General features: G+C 34.9%; 1 protein-coding gene across 6 annotated transcripts in view; it reads left to right on the top strand.

Annotated features, from left to right (window-relative positions):
- Positions 1-16,101, top strand: part of EPHA7 (EPH receptor A7) — a 167,161-nt gene that overhangs the window by 32,023 nt on the left and 119,037 nt on the right. The gene's annotated exons all lie outside the window — the stretch shown is intronic.

Below are 16,101 nucleotides of genomic sequence, written 5' to 3'. Positions count from 1 at the left end.
AAAAGAGGGGTTTTATATAGTAAGGCAAACCTTCAAATGGAGTTAATAAAAGACAAGGCTTTTCTTTACTGGGTGGAAAGTTATCTGCTATATAGAAAGGCCTACTGAATGAAACATTTGTCCTCAAATTCCTTTTAATCTGCTGTGAGGTTCTGCCTGTTACCTCACTTGGAATAATGTGCCAATTTTGTAAGGATAAAGAGAATTATATCCTTTTTTTCATTCCTCTAGCTTTTTGATGCAGCATTTCCTTGAATTTCATAGTACCTGCCTTTTATTAGCAGCTCTAATTTCAGACTATCACTTTCCTAGACTAAAGTGTAAAAACTGATATTCTCATCTTCATGACAGAGAATATTCAAGAAATGCAATCCCAGTGAGAATCCTGCTTACTAATAGATATTTCTTTCTCTAGGCATCTTTAAAAATTCTGTTTCTGTTTCACCTCTTTAATACCTCCTGTTCTTTACAAAATGAATTAAAATGTCTGCTATCCGTGGAGGAATGCTTTTGTGGTAGCATATTAGTTTTGTATGACGTATTGTAAGTTATCATTGTTCACAACTTATACCTAATAGTTTGAGTTAAAATTTTCTCTTTGCCAAGGAAATACAAAAATATTTACTTTGTCCTGTGACTGTTTAGAATTAAAGTGTAAGAATTAGAAGAGGTATAATAGGGTTTGATTTTTTGGTATTTTATGCTTTGCTTTTCAAAGTTAATTGGTATTGGTCTTATAGATTGAGAAGTGTTCAATGGAAATAATAAAAGATTTTGTAAATGCATTAGAAATTGAAATTGTTTTGTAATGGAAGCAAGGAACCCAAGTTCTTAACAACAAACAAGGGTTACTTTAATTAGTGTGGAGAAAGATTAAAAACAACAAAAACTTGTTACAGTTTTAAAATGAGTTTTAAGCAAGTTGTTACTGTGAAATATATTGATTCTATCTCAACTCTAAAAATATTGGTAGAGGAACTGGCTGGTAAAATTTCAAAAATCTCCAAATTTCATATAAGTTTGGTGTAAATCTAGGTTATTTAGTTATTATATATGGTTGTGTACAAAAGCTAATTTTACTAAAGGGGCTTATCGTTGTAATTTCAGGACCTCTCAGAAAGCCATTTCCCTTTGTTATCTCACTAGTGATTAAGGTGACACTATTTTGTTGTTATTATTAATAGCTCCTTTTTCACTCTTGAAAGGGTCCTAGTTTGGATAATAAATTAAGTAGTCATTTTTCATAAAAGGGTTTGGCGGCCTCTTTCAACACATTTTGTATGTTTCCACAGGAATCACTTTTTAAACTGTATCCTTGTAAACTATAACTTTTTAAAATATAAGTTCATTGTTACTCATCATATCCAAAACTAATTTATATAATGAGTTACTGGTAGTTATATCCATTAACAAAAGTAATTATATTCCCCTACAGTTAACTTATTAAACTGTGACTCAGGACTTTATATTTCAGCAAACTGGTTAATTATAATTTTTTTGGAGTCAAATTTAGAGCTGAAAATAGAAGGTACCTTATAAGATTACTTGTCAAATGCAGCTAAATGGAAAAAAAATTATGTTTTGGAGGAAGAGGCAATTCAACTTTTTTACTTCACTGGAATTACTGTGCATTTAGAGTGAACTTGCATGAAGGCAAATTTGATTTTCATATTTCATTAAATATTGATGTTCTGATCATACTGTCACCTAACTCGTGTAAAATGTAATTTTAGCCTGGACAGTCCTATTAAATCTCTTCTTCCTGTATTCCTTATATTAATATAAATATCTATTTATACTTTTATTCATTTAGTTATATTCATTATAATAAGGGTTTATGCTTCCATTTCTATGTGTAATGGTCACTGAATATAATATATTGTACATTTATGAAATGATTAGAAAATTATACTTAACAGTAATTAGGTGCTAGAGTATGTAATGTACGCCAAATAACACAAAATTTTGGCTGAGGCCTGGATCTGGGAGAAACACACTGCTAGGAACAGGAGTGGATTCAGACACTGAGTTGAATTCTAAGCCTTTATTTACTATTCGGTAACATTGTAAATTGGCATAAATTAGTTAATCTTTCAGAGCCTCCAGTTTCATCATCTGTCAAAGGAGGGAATTTTGCTACTTCTCCTGTGATGTTGCGAAGTTTGCTTTTTGTAAATCAGACTGCATTTTAATTTACAGTATTTCAAAATTGAATCTGCTGGTATGTGATGGAAAATTGGAAAGTGTAGGAGTAGAGACTCAAGGCTTTCTACTAAAAATCTCTTGATTCTTCTCGCAAGATCTACAGAATGCCCAGTTCTCTGTAAGCAAACGCTGGGGTCCTGTTCCAGTCCATCGTCATCTTTCATGGGATCAGAGCTGCAGCCTCCTCTCTGTTCTCTTCAGCCTCTTACTAATTTGTTGTAGCTAGAGTGATTTTTCTAAATGTGAGTCTGATCACAGCCCTCTCTTTTTAAAATCTTTTAGTGGTTCTCTGTTCCTTTTAGAATAAAATAAAAACTTCTTAACTCCCACCCCTGCCTTTTTTTCTAGTAGCTTCATCACTTGCTTCCTTTCCACTGAAATTCTGCGTTCTGGTGTATTGACAATTCTGCCGTTGCCTCAGCTGTGCCACGATCTTTTCCCGCTTTGTTCTTTCTTTACAATATGTAAAAGAAAATGTGTCTTACTTATTCTGCAGTTTTCAGTTATATGGGAAGAGATGCCACCTATTGGTGTTCTTACAGTGATCCCCTTTCCTAACACATTCTAGTACATTATAATTGCTTGTTTAATTATTGGCCTTTTACTAGACTGAGTGCTCTGTTAGGACAAGGACTGTGTCTGTTTTTCTTCCCACAATGCTTGTAATTCTCTTAATATGCACACTTAAGAAATATTCAAACTATTTGTTGAATGAATAAGTGAATGGCTACAGGAAGATAGTGTACTAAGTAAGATAAGCTGTGATAAACATTTGGCCTAGGGCAGCGGTTCTCAACCTGTGGGTCGCCTAAAGCAATGAGAATACATAATGCATATCAGGTATTTACATTTCGAATCATAACTGTAGCAAAATCACAGTTATGAAGTAGCCACCCAAATTATTTTTTGGTTTGGGGTCACCGCAACATGAGGAACTGTATTGCGGGGTCACGGCATTAGAAAGGTTGAGAACCACTGGCCTAGGGTTACTGTAATAATTGTATCAAAAGAGTAATGGACCTGAGTTAACTTAATATGAGAGTCATAAGAAAGATCCTTCCTATTGAAGGATTGACAAGTTTGGTGCTTTTTTATTTTCTTTTTGAATTTTAGGTTACTACAGGCTTTATAAATAGAGACACCTTACATACAGCTGGACATTTGAGATAGAAGACACTGATATGAGAGGAGGAATGATGGTGATGACAATAGTCCGTCAACCTGAATCTTTATTTTCTGAACAAAACTCTTTTGTAACAAAGTTATCTTCTCTCTTTGTTTAAATATGAAAAAACTTCTAGTCATTTTTCCTTTTTATTTTGCTTAGTTAGGAAGAACTTACTAACAAGGAGATAATAGGGCTCAGAAATATATTTGTAGTGAAGCAGGGTTTCTTAGCAGGAATACTATTGACATTTTGTGCCAGATAATTATTTGTTGTGGGAGCCCTGTAGGGAGTTCAGCAGCATCTCTGATGTCTGTCTACTACATTCCAGTAACCCCCCTTGTAGTTAAAATAAAAATATCTGTAGTCATTGTGGAATATTTCTTGGAACCAAAATATTCCCACTTGAAAAGTAGAGCACAATGATTTTTTTGTCATTGATAGGAAGACTTTTTAATATATTGGAGTCATGTAATTCCCATGTAAGTTATTTCTAGATATTTGGTCATTATTAATAAAATATGAGGACTAGTGTGACTACTCTAAATATTTTTAGGAATGAAGTGGTGAGGACTCCTGGCTACCTGTCTCAGAAAGCAAAAGAATTTTGAGAAACAGAATTAATGATGGGAACCTTAAAAAACAATGAACAATTTGTGGTTTAAGGATCTGTCTCAAAATGTGCATGAATCTGCCTGCATCTTTGACTTGGGGCTCAGTATTGACTGATTGAAGAAAACTTACATTTCTCCAATGGCGAGTCTTCAGTAATAGGGTGTGGACTTACATATATGTATATACTAGTCTTCTTTATTTTTGTTCAGAGGCATTGATATGGAAAATAGTGCATATTGATCATGTAATGGAAGGACATGATTTTCCAAAAAATTCCGCCACATCTATTTCTATAGGTGGGAGAAGCGTCTTCGGCCTTCTCTTCTCATATATTATTATCGTTAGCTTTCTCAAAGGATTCATGGCAGTTGTTTTGCTGAAGACTGCCAGTGTTGTGTTAATATATGAAAATGAATCACAATTTTTCACTTGGTTACTGCTGGTGATGGCATGGCTTTCTGGAGTATGTCCTCTTTCTCTTGCTTCTTATTATGAGAAGGCTCTTATTTCTTCTGCCTAACTTCTCTCAATTTTTTTTTTTTTTTGTATTTTTCCGAAGTTGGAAATGGGGAGGCAGTCAGACAGACTCCCGCATGCGCCCGACTGGGATCCACCCGGCATGCCCACCAGGGGGCAATGCTCTGCCCATCTGGGGCGTCACTCTGTTGCAACCAGAGCCATTCTGGCACCTGAGGCAGAGGCCATGGAGCTATCCTCAGCGCCCGGGCCAACTTTGCTCCAATGGAGCCTTGGCTGTGGGAGGGGAAGAGAGAGACAGAGAGGAAGGAGAGAGGGACGGGTGGAGAAGCAGGTGGGCACCTCTCCAGTGTGCCCTGGCCGGGAATTGAACCCGGGACTCCTGCACGCCAGGCCGATGCTCTACCACTGAGACATCCGGCCAGGGCTTCTCTCAAATTTTTATATCATAAATCTCTTATCATGAATGGTCTGTGAGCATACTGGCTAAGGGAAATAATGACAGAAGAAGCCCTAAAAGTCTCATGATTTTATTACTCTTTTGTGGTCATAAAGGAAGAGCATGGTAGTTTTCATTTTTCTTAGTCCTTAGGAAAAAAAATTATCAGGCTTTGCAAATGTAGATGGAAAGCAGATTGATATTAAAATGTATATGCACTATTAATGTCACTATAAGGGTAGCATAGAAAAAGCATGACCTGATTGGAAAAAACGTCATATTATCATAGAAATCTGTTCTTGCCCTGGCCGTTTGACTCAGTGGTAGAGCGTTGTCTCGGCTTGTGGATGTCCCAAGTTCGATTCCTGGTCAGGGCACACAGGAGAAGTGACCATCTGCTTCTCCACCCCTCCCCTCGCGCTTCTCTCTCACTCTCTATTTATCTATCTCTCTCAATCTCTCTTCCCCTCCTGCTCCATTAGAGAGAGTTGGCCCCGGGCTTTGAGGATGGCTCCATGGCCTCCGCATCAGGGGCTAAGAAGAGTTCTGTTGCTGAGCAACTGAGCAATGCACCAGATGGGCAGAACATCGCCCCCTAGAGAGTTTACTGGGTGAATCCCAGTCAGGATGCATGAGGAAGTCTGTCTCTGCCTCCCTTCCTCTCACTGAATAAAAAAAATAAAATAAAATAAATCTGTTCTTTTTTATTATTATTATTTTTCCCTCTCTCTCAGTGACTTTAAATACTACAGTTTTTCTTTACCCTTTCATATCTCTGACTTTATTTTCTTATGTTGTTTTATTTTGGTATTAAAAGGCAAGTTGCACAAATTGATATGTGTTTGGCATATTTCATTTTATTATAGAATATGAGGTAGATTTGTATCTCTAGCCAAGTAACATTAAACAAAGTAACTTTATCTAGAACAAAAACATCAGAAGGGAAAATAGGTTAATTTTCAAATGAAGATTTTTTAATGATGTTATCTTTAAAAATTCAGTATATATGATTTTTTTTATTTGTTGAAAGTATTAAAGGAATTCCTAAGTTGAAACTTTCAGACATTTAGCTACATGATTTACATATTCATGCAGGTAAACAAATTTGAAAAAAATATTGGAGAATATTCAGAAGTTTTTGTATGTTTTAGTGGAAGCTAAATTATCTTTTAAAAGTACTCTTCTTTGCTATGTTCACTTAGTAATGATCATAATTTAACTGACATGTATAAAGCACTTAGTATATGTTAGATACTGTTATAAGTTCTTTAATTTAGTCCATATATAGTAATCTATTAGGCAAGAACTATTATTATTCTTAGGCTGTTTCTTACCTATCTTGGTCTAGTGATAGGTCTTAGCATTTGATCCTAGGGTTTAAACTCTAGGTGTTTGGCTTGATAGCCTGCATTCTTAAAGACTATTCTTTACTGCTCTATAAACTTTTTCTTAATCATCAATACATATTCACACATAAAGGTTTCTTCTATTTTGGCAAATAAAATTGCAGTGTACATAAAACACCAACATTCTAGGCAGTATTAAAGACATAGTTAGTGATACATGACAATCAAATGGAAGACTTTAAAGGACCAGACTCTTTTTTTAAATTTTTAAAAATTTTTCAAAAGTAAGAAGTGGGGAGACAGTCAGACAGACTCCCGCATGCACCTGACTTGGACTTACCTGGCATGCCCCCTAGGGGGCGATGCTTTGCTCATCTGGGGCATTGCTCCGTTGGGGCTGCAGCCATTCTAGCACCTGAGGTGGAGGCCATGGAGCCGTCTTCAGTGCCCTGGCCAACTTTGCTCCAGTGGAGCCTTGGCTGCAGGAGGGGAAGAGAGAAATAGAGAGGAAGGGGAGGGGGAAGGGTGGAGAAGCAAATAGGTGCTTCTCCTGTGTGCCCTTGTCAGGAATCGAACCCGGGACTTCCACATGCTGGGCCAACTGGCTAGGGCTCAGACTCTTTTGAAATACAAAGGAAATATAATTAACACTTCTGTATTTAATTGGAAGACTATGTTAACTATCTTGTAAGATTTTAATGAGGGTGTAATATATCCAGATTTAGAACTATAGAGATATAAAGACAATAGATATAGATATAGACATGGACAGATATAGATACAGATATTAATATAAACATTGACATAAATCATATCTATAGTGCTTGATTGTAGGAATGCAAAGAGAGGAGGAGGGATTCAGTTGCCTAAACCGGAGGATATGGTTTGGGGTTTTAGCAAACATGTAGATAATGAATTTTCTTTAGGAGGTTCAGTACCACATAGCTACTTCTTGATAAAAATATCTCTAAATTTGAGTCTGACTCTGAAAAAAAGAATAATGCTCTACTTAAATACATTTTCCTGAGACTCCATATTGTTTTTGCATTTTCTGTTAGTGGAGAATTTAATACTCCACAGACTACATGTCATTTGGGGATATAACTTAGATGGAAAATTTATAAAGGAAGGATATAATGAACATAATAGGTAAAGAATAATAATTGTACCATATCTTGATTTAAATAACTTTCCCCCAAATTCTAATTTTACACAATATCTTATATTACTCAACACTGTATATTTTTATATATTTGTATGATAACAGGAGAGTTTTATTTTGGGAAAAATCTAAGAACTTTAAAACTTGTATTGACACTCTGGCTAGACATATTTCTATAATAGCTTGAAAAGATATCCCTTTTAAGCCTGTAACTTAAAGGACTGCAAATTTAAACAACAAAATAATCATGTTGAAAACTGGGAAAAAAAAAAAAATAGTCATATTCTTCTAAGGTTAGGCCTCTCTTATTTTACAACTGTTCGCTTTTGGCAAGGATGACCCTGCGCTTGTAATGCCACAGTTATGTTCATTGTGGTGAAATGAAATGAAAGCACATAAAAATTTTCAAGCATCTGATACCCCATCTTTCTATTAGTATACATCCTCTCACGAAAGTTTGTTTTTCACAAGTTCTTATACAGTTCTAGATTATCCCTATACGGTGTTACATAAGACTAAGGCAGTTACACCTTGGACTTTAGACAATCCATTTATTTAGACATATATACAACTAGTATTCTTATTGGTCTTGTTGAACGTGTACACCAAAGGGTAATTCAGCTTAAATGTTGAAAAAGAAAAAAGAAATCTATTCTGAAAATACTGTCTGGCCCATTCCACCTGGATAGTATGTCTTCACAGTCTGCCATCTGCTTTGCTCCTGTATATTTTATGTTATTTAATTTGGGCACAATCTTTGAACTTTTTCTTAACTTTCTTATTTGTATTATGGCTAGTATAAATTTATATTTCTGAACCTTAGGTAGGTTTTGAGATGACTTGATAATAATTAGGAAGATTTTATGTAATTCTGTATACAATATTATATTATAGCACCATTAGTATAGAAGTATATAGAATCAATCATTATATTCCAGAGAACTTTCAACAAATTTTTATTTGGAAATAATTATATTTAAATTATTATCCTTTACCTTAAAAAAATCAATAATTCACTTTTAAATTTCTCAGTTGTTTCAGATTGAAATATGCAGGAGTATATATTGAGTCTGATACGCTGTAGTGCTTTTCTGACTTTACCCTTAATGTTAAGGGTCTTTATGTTTTTATCCAGTTTTTCTGTTACGTTTAAGTTTTAACTTGAAAAAAAGTTAAATAATATATATGTATATAAATAGGCTTTTAACCCTTAGTTTTGTCATACCCCTCACTCCACAGGTCATAGGTTAAATGAATTAATTTACCTTAGTAACATATGAAATTGAATGGAAAAAAAATCTACAGAAAGGTATGTGGGCATCTGTGTGTGGCTGTGCTCATAAATGATGTAATATCCTATTGTATTAAAATAAGTTTTTATTTACTGTACAATAATTGTTTATAAAATATGAAAGAGAGCCAGTAATAATTAAATTGAAATCATTTTTCTTAATGTAAGGCATTAGTGATATTTCTCTGTTTTTTCAATAGAAATGTTAATTAGAAGAATTTATTTTAATTGTGGCCTTTCTAGTTCTAAAGTACTACCAGAAGTGAAAGAATTTGTGTACACTCTAGAATATAGCAATTCTAGATTATCTAAAACTAGAATATTCTTGTTTTGATTTTGGAGAATGAGTTATTCTTAAAGAACTAAACTATATGTCTTTTTCATATTTAACATTACTTTTTCTAGACTTTACTAAAAATTATATTAAATTATTATTTTAGTGGTGCCTACATTATTTATTTGAAAAATGCTACAAGATGCAAAGTGGATAGAGCTGTGACAGATTATTTGGTTATTGTAAACATAAAAATTACTGATGTGCTGCTATTCTATAACAAAGAATAGAAAGTATGGGAATCCACTTAAATAATTTTACTATTTTATATCTCTAATGATTCTTTATCTCATAGATATATGTATATAAATATATATACATCTCTATATATGTCTGTTTGCTTTGTGTGTGCATAGCTAGCGTCCTATATTGATTGATTGATTTTAGAGAGGAAGGGAAAGAGAGAGAAAGATATCAATTTGTTGTTTCACTTATTTATGCATTTATTGCTTGATTCTTGTATGTGTCCTAACTGGGGATCCAAACTGCAACCTTGCTGTGTTGGGGTGATGCTCTAACCAACTGAGCTATCTGGCCAGGGCCACTAGGTTCTTTTTTTGAATAAAGAATTGAGCTTAGCAACATCATTTATTGTTTTGTTTTGCCTATTATTTTCTTTTATTTCTTAATGTTAAGGATTGAGTAAATCTCCTCATGTTCTGATGCATCTTTTTTAAATGTCATGCTTCAGGGTAAACTGATTTCTTTTATGATCTTCAGAAAATTTTTTCCTGACATAACAGAAATGATTATTTATTTCCCCATATGTTCAAATGGCATTAAACTGCTTTAGGGTTATTTGCTTCACAAGACTTAGTATTGATCCATATTTTATAACTGACTACATAAGGAAAAAATAATCTTTACAAAATAGCTAGAAAGATTACTTTAACTGATTATTTTATTTTAATCATTTTTGAAATCATTGCAGAAAACTGATGTCGAAAAGGCACGTCTAAGACTGCTTGAAATGGGAGGAGTGCTCCTTAAGAAATTAAGATGGAATTAATTCTTTATTTAGACTATGGATTTTTAAGACTTTTCTACATATATGTAGATTTAAGTATATTGTAGGCGAAAAACCTATTATTGATGAATTACAAAATTGTCTAATTTATTTATTTATTTATTTATTTAATAAATTTTTATTAATGGTAATGGGATGACATTAATGAATCAGGGTACATATATTCAAAGAAAACATGTCTAGGTTATTTTGTCATTAAATTATGTTGCATACCCCTCGCCCAAAGTCAGATTGTCCTCAGCCACCCTCTATCTAGTTCTCTGTGCCCCTCCCCCTCCCCCTAACTCTCTCCCTCCCTCCCTCCCATGTCCTCCCTCCCCCCCCCCCCCCCGTAACCACCACACTCTTGTCCATGTCTCTTAGTCTCGTTTTTATGTTCCACCAATGTATGGAATCATGTAGTTCTTGTTTTTTTCTGATTTACTTATTTCACTCCGTATAATGTTATCAAGTTCCCACCATTTTGCTGTAAATGATCTGATGTCATCATTTCTTATGGCTGAGTAGTATTCCATAGTGTATATGTGCCACATCTTCTTTATCCAGTCTTCTATTGAAGGGCTTTTTGTTTGTTTCCATGTCTTGGCCACTGTGAACAGTGCTGCAATGAACATGGGGCTACATGTGTCTTCACGTATCAATGTTTCTGAGGTTTTGGGGTATATACCCAGTAGAGGGATTGCTGGGCCATAAGGTAGTTCTATTTGCAGTTCAACATACGCAAAACGGTTAACGTAATACACCATATCAACAAAACAAAGAACAAAAACCACATGATCTTATCAATAGATGCAGAAAAGGCTTTTGATAAAATACAACACAATTTTATGTTTAAGACTCTCAACAAAATGGGTATAGAAGGAAAATATCTCAACATGATAAAGGCCATATATGATAAACCATCAGCCAACATCATATTAAACGGCATAAAACTGAGGACTTTCTACCTTCAATCAGGAACAAGACAGGGTTGTCCACTCTCTCCACTCTTATTTAACGTGGTTCTAGAAATTCTGGCCAGAGCAATCAGACAAGACAAAGAAATAAAAGGCATCCATATCGGAAAAGAAGAAGTAAAGGTATCACTTTTTGCTGATGATATGATCCTATACATCGAAAACCCGAAGGACTCCACAAAAAGATTATTAGAAACAATAAACCAATACAGTAAGGTCGCAGGATACAAAATTAACATACAAAAGTCCATAGCCTTTCTATATGCCAACAATGAAATATTAGAAAACGAACTCAAAAAAATAATCCCCTTCACGATTGCAACAAAAAAAATATAATACCTAGGAATAAACATAACAAAGAATGTAAAGGACCTTTATAATGAAAATTACAAAGCATTGTTAAGGGAAATCGAAAAAGATACAATGAGATGGAAAAATATTCCTTGTTCTTGGATAGGAAGAATAAATATAATCAAAATGGCCATATTACCCAAAGCAATATACAAATTTAATGCAATTTCCATCAAAATTCCTATGAGATTTTTTAAAGAAATGGAACAAAAAATCATCAGATTTATATGGAACTATAAAAATTGTCTAATTTAAATTCTTTGAATTGAACTAAAGTACAGTATGTTCACTTTATTAAACACAATGAAATCTCAAATATTTGTATTTATATGTATATTTCTTGTTTAGCTCAAGTTCTTTGAATTTGAAATAACCTGCCTTTACGGTATATTCTGGTATTGCTAGAGTCACAATTAGCCTCATTAAAAAACAAGTCTATAACTTCCACAAATAGCTCTCCAGTTTAAATATAATTGGTCAATCATATTCCTTACACAAATCTTCTGCGTGTCTACCTGTGTTGAGTAGTTTTCTCACTTCACATTGATAAAATACTACAGCTTGGCAGGATAGGTGACTTTAGAATCTATATTCACCCCTGAAATAGGAGTTAATTAAGTACATTATGAAAGGTACAAATTAAGACAATATTTATAATTTACATAAGTATTTTTTAATATCAGAATTTTAATTAGCTGAAGCACATAATGAAATGCTCATACATACCATTTATTTGCAGATCAAAGGTAATGTGATATTTTGATATCAGCATGTTTGTCTTTTAGCAGATATATCTTTGGTCCATTTACGTCTGACAAGGCAAAAGAATAGGAAAACAGTAATTATTTAATCAGGGAGTGAGTAATTGGCTATACTTGCCTAATATTTGTGTTTCTTGTTTACATACACATCTGGAAATAGAGAAGAGGCTCATTGTTTATCAGGGTAGGAATTACAGTCAGATCAAAACTTTGCATAAAAATATCACATTGTGAAATAATCATTAATAGTTATTTCGTGAGTGCTTATTCTCCCACATGGCACTGTGCTTCACATGAATTATCTACTTCAATTCGCAACAATCTTATGAGGTCATCTTACTAGGTTTCTCTGTTTCAGATATGGAAAATCTGTGCTCCGAGAACTTAAGCAAATTTACAAAGGTCATGCAGCTAGTACATGCTGGAGGCGAGGTCAAACTGATGATTTATATAAAAGAAAAGTCATGTTGCCTTTTCATATTCTTGAAGTGAGATCTTCTGTGAAGAAACTATCAGTATCTATTATTCAGAATATACACTTAATATTTTAAGATACGTTTGTTTTAAAAATGATTAAGAATATTCATCTTTCAAAAAGGAACTGTTCCCCTTTTTGTACATAGAGCCTACATTGTCTGACTTACTGATATGTTTTCAAGACTGTGAGAAATAATTTAGCATAATTAGAATGAATAATAAAACTAAAGTTACAAAACTTATAATAAATGTAAGAGAAATATTTGAAAATAGGCTAGACAGGGGCATGAGTGCAGCAGTAACTTGTGCCCTGTGTCTAATATCTTCCTAACATCGGTTGCTGTTTAAGAACTCTCCTGGTGCAGCCTTTTATGTTCCTAATGACATGACCTGAAGAAAATTTTTTAGAAACATAAAATAATACTGTCAAATATAAATCACATTTCTTAGTTACTATGAGTAAGTGATGGAATGTGTTGAGTTTTATCAATTAGCTTCTCCTAACCTGTGTTTTTAGTCCATGGCAAGCCTCACTAGTTATATAGATTTGAATTGGAGTTGAGATTACTGAAATTTTAGTTTATTTCCGGTGGGGTTACTAAGTTCTGAGATTTCATAGATAATTCATTATTTTTTAATATATAGGTTGATCTCTCAGAATGGAGTCACTATGAGGACAGTAGTGACTGAGATCCAGAAGGGTCTGATATCATTTTGAATCCTTTCTTTTATGGGAGTTGATTTTAAGTAACTTAATTTTCAAAACTTATTTCTTGATCCTTATTGGCATGAATCAAAATAAATGGGCACATCTCTGAGAACACAGATAGGGATTGGCAACAATACAGTGAGAGTTATGAGTTGTTAGGTAGAGAGATTTCTGACACAGGCCACATCTCTGTCAGGGATGGCATGCAGAGGCCAGGTCACCTTTTGTTTTGTGTGTGTGTGTGTGTGTGTGTGTGTGTGTGTGTTACAGTTGAGAGAAGGGGAGATAGTGAGGTAGACTCCCACATGTGCCCCAATTGGGATCTACCCAGCAACCCTGTCTGGGCCAGATGCTCTAGTACTGAGCTATTTTTAGTGCCTGAGGCTGATGCACTCCAACGGAGCCATCCTCAGTGCCTGGTGCCACACTTGAACCAATAGAGCCACTGGCTGTGGGAGGGGAAGTGGAAGAGAAGGAAGCGGGGAGGGGGGTAGAGAACCAGATGGTTACTTCTCCTGTGTGCTATGACTGGGAATTGAACCTGGAATGTCTGTACGCCAGACCAGTGCTCTATCCACTGAGCCACCAGCCTGGGCCTGGGTTGCCCTTTTAGAGCCTGTCTTTCACAGTCTTGCTAAGGCATCACTGAAAGACTATGGGGGTGTCCGTTTGTATGTGGCGTTTTGTTTTTAAAGCATTTCATTCAAGACAGTTGTATGGAAGTTTTAACACAGAGATGACTGATTACTGTGTTATTGTTAAAACAACCTTTTACAAATAGAATTATAAAAATAATTAGTATGTGTCTAGCACTTCCTAATTAATAACAAGAACATGGAAGCTTAGGAATATGAAGTGGCTTTGACCAAATCACATGCCAACAAGTGGTGGAGTATATTTGAACACAGATCATTTTGGTTAAAATTCAGTTCTCAGCCTGGCCAGTGGTGGTACAGTGGATAGAGTGCCCGACTGGGACGCAGAGGACCCAGGTTCTAACCCCTGAGGTTGCTGGCTTGAGCACAGGCTCATCTGGCTTAAGCGCAGGCTCACCAGCTTGAGCGTGGGATCAAAGACATGACCCTATGGTTGCTGGCTTGAGCCCGAAGGTTGCTGGCTTGAGCCTGAAGGTTGCTGGCTTGAGCCAGGGATCACTCGCTCTGCTGGAGTCGCCCCTTTCCAAGGCACATATCAGAAAGCAATTAATGAACAACTAAGGTGCCACAACAAAGACTTAATGCTTCTCATCTCTCTCCCTTCCTGTCTGTCAGTCCCTATCTGTCCCTTTCTCTGTATCTCCCTCTGTCTCTGTCACACACCCACACACACAAAAAATAAAACAAAAAAAAGAAAAATCCAATTCTCCCTTTCTGTACCACATTACAGCTTTAATATAGCCTAATATTTATAAAGTAGAACAGGAATACAAAAGAGATTTTGAATGTTCCAACTTGACATCTTTTTATTCCTTTTAAATCATTTTTTGTAATATCAGAATTAAGCTGATATTCTGATAAAATAAAGATTATTTTAATGCCATACCTCACAAAATCTATAGCATATTCCAAACTGGTCATTTAATAAAGACAAAAGTGCTGTGTCTACATAATGCTTTATTTTCTTTTATAGTCTAAGTTTTAAATATAAACATTTTTTTTTTTTTTTGAGAAAGAGGACATGACAGAGAGAGAGAGAAGCATCAACTTGTTATTCCACTTAGTTTTGCCATTGATTGCTTCTCACATGTGCTCTGACCTGGGCTCTGACCTGACTTCACTCGGCGCCCCTGAATGAAGTTGGAGACCCCGGGATCAAACTGGCTACCTCAGTGCTCCGGGTTGATGCTGTCCATTGCACCACCGACCAGGGCAGAAAATAAATAAATACATAATTTTTTTAAAGTTCCTTTTTATCTGTTTCTTTTCCACTCCTTGTTATCAATAAAAGTACAGTAATAGTTTAACACAATTAATAACACCTATTCATAATGCCCTGAAATTCATTTTTGGTTTTAGCTTTAAAAATCCCCCAATTGAGCACCTGTTATCACAAACTTTATGTTGTGCATTGTTTCTGTTCTAAACCCTTACAAGTTATTGCAGGGTAATTTGAATGGTGCCTCACAAACTGGAATAAACTCATTACATCATGTTGTTTTTATCCTCCCTGCCCACTGTTCATTCTCAATGTGAGAAATCATAGCGTATCAGTGACAGGAGGTCTGGCTTTCAGGCAGACTTATGTAATTATTCCCACTGAGGCCCTATCAATAGGATTAAAATACAGAATCTGGAACTGTCTATCCCAGATGAGGTCAGCACTTTGAGCAGTGGGAGTACTATTTCTACAAGCCCAGCTTTCCCCTTTGTGTTATAGAAACATAGACATTAATATGACACAAATATTTAAAAGCTCCTATGGAAACAGACTCACTTTGCCTGAATTAAGTAAAATGTCCGTCTGCAATAAATAAAATAGCAGCATTAGTTAGAATCTCTAACTATGTATGTATGTAAATTCAACAATAATATTAAAGCCCAGAAACTTTCAATTACAGAACAATTCACTTATAGTTCATAATTAATAAACTTTTTGCAGCTGCATAACTGTAACCAGAAACATCTGCAAAGTTTCGTATTTTACACACAGACACACATAATTCCTTCAGAAAAAGTTCAATTGTACTTAAAATCACAGGTCTGGAAACAGGAGTAAGACCTGAGGAAGCTGAATCTAGTTGTATTCAATTAGCTCGAGGAAGAATTGAGGGAGCTAGGAAGTAAATC

The sequence above is a fragment of the Saccopteryx bilineata genome, chromosome 1 (genome assembly GCF_036850765.1).
Source record: "Saccopteryx bilineata isolate mSacBil1 chromosome 1, mSacBil1_pri_phased_curated, whole genome shotgun sequence".
NCBI classification, from domain to species: Eukaryota; Metazoa; Chordata; class Mammalia; order Chiroptera; family Emballonuridae; genus Saccopteryx; species Saccopteryx bilineata.
This window is presented reverse-complemented; position numbering and strand designations above follow the sequence as displayed.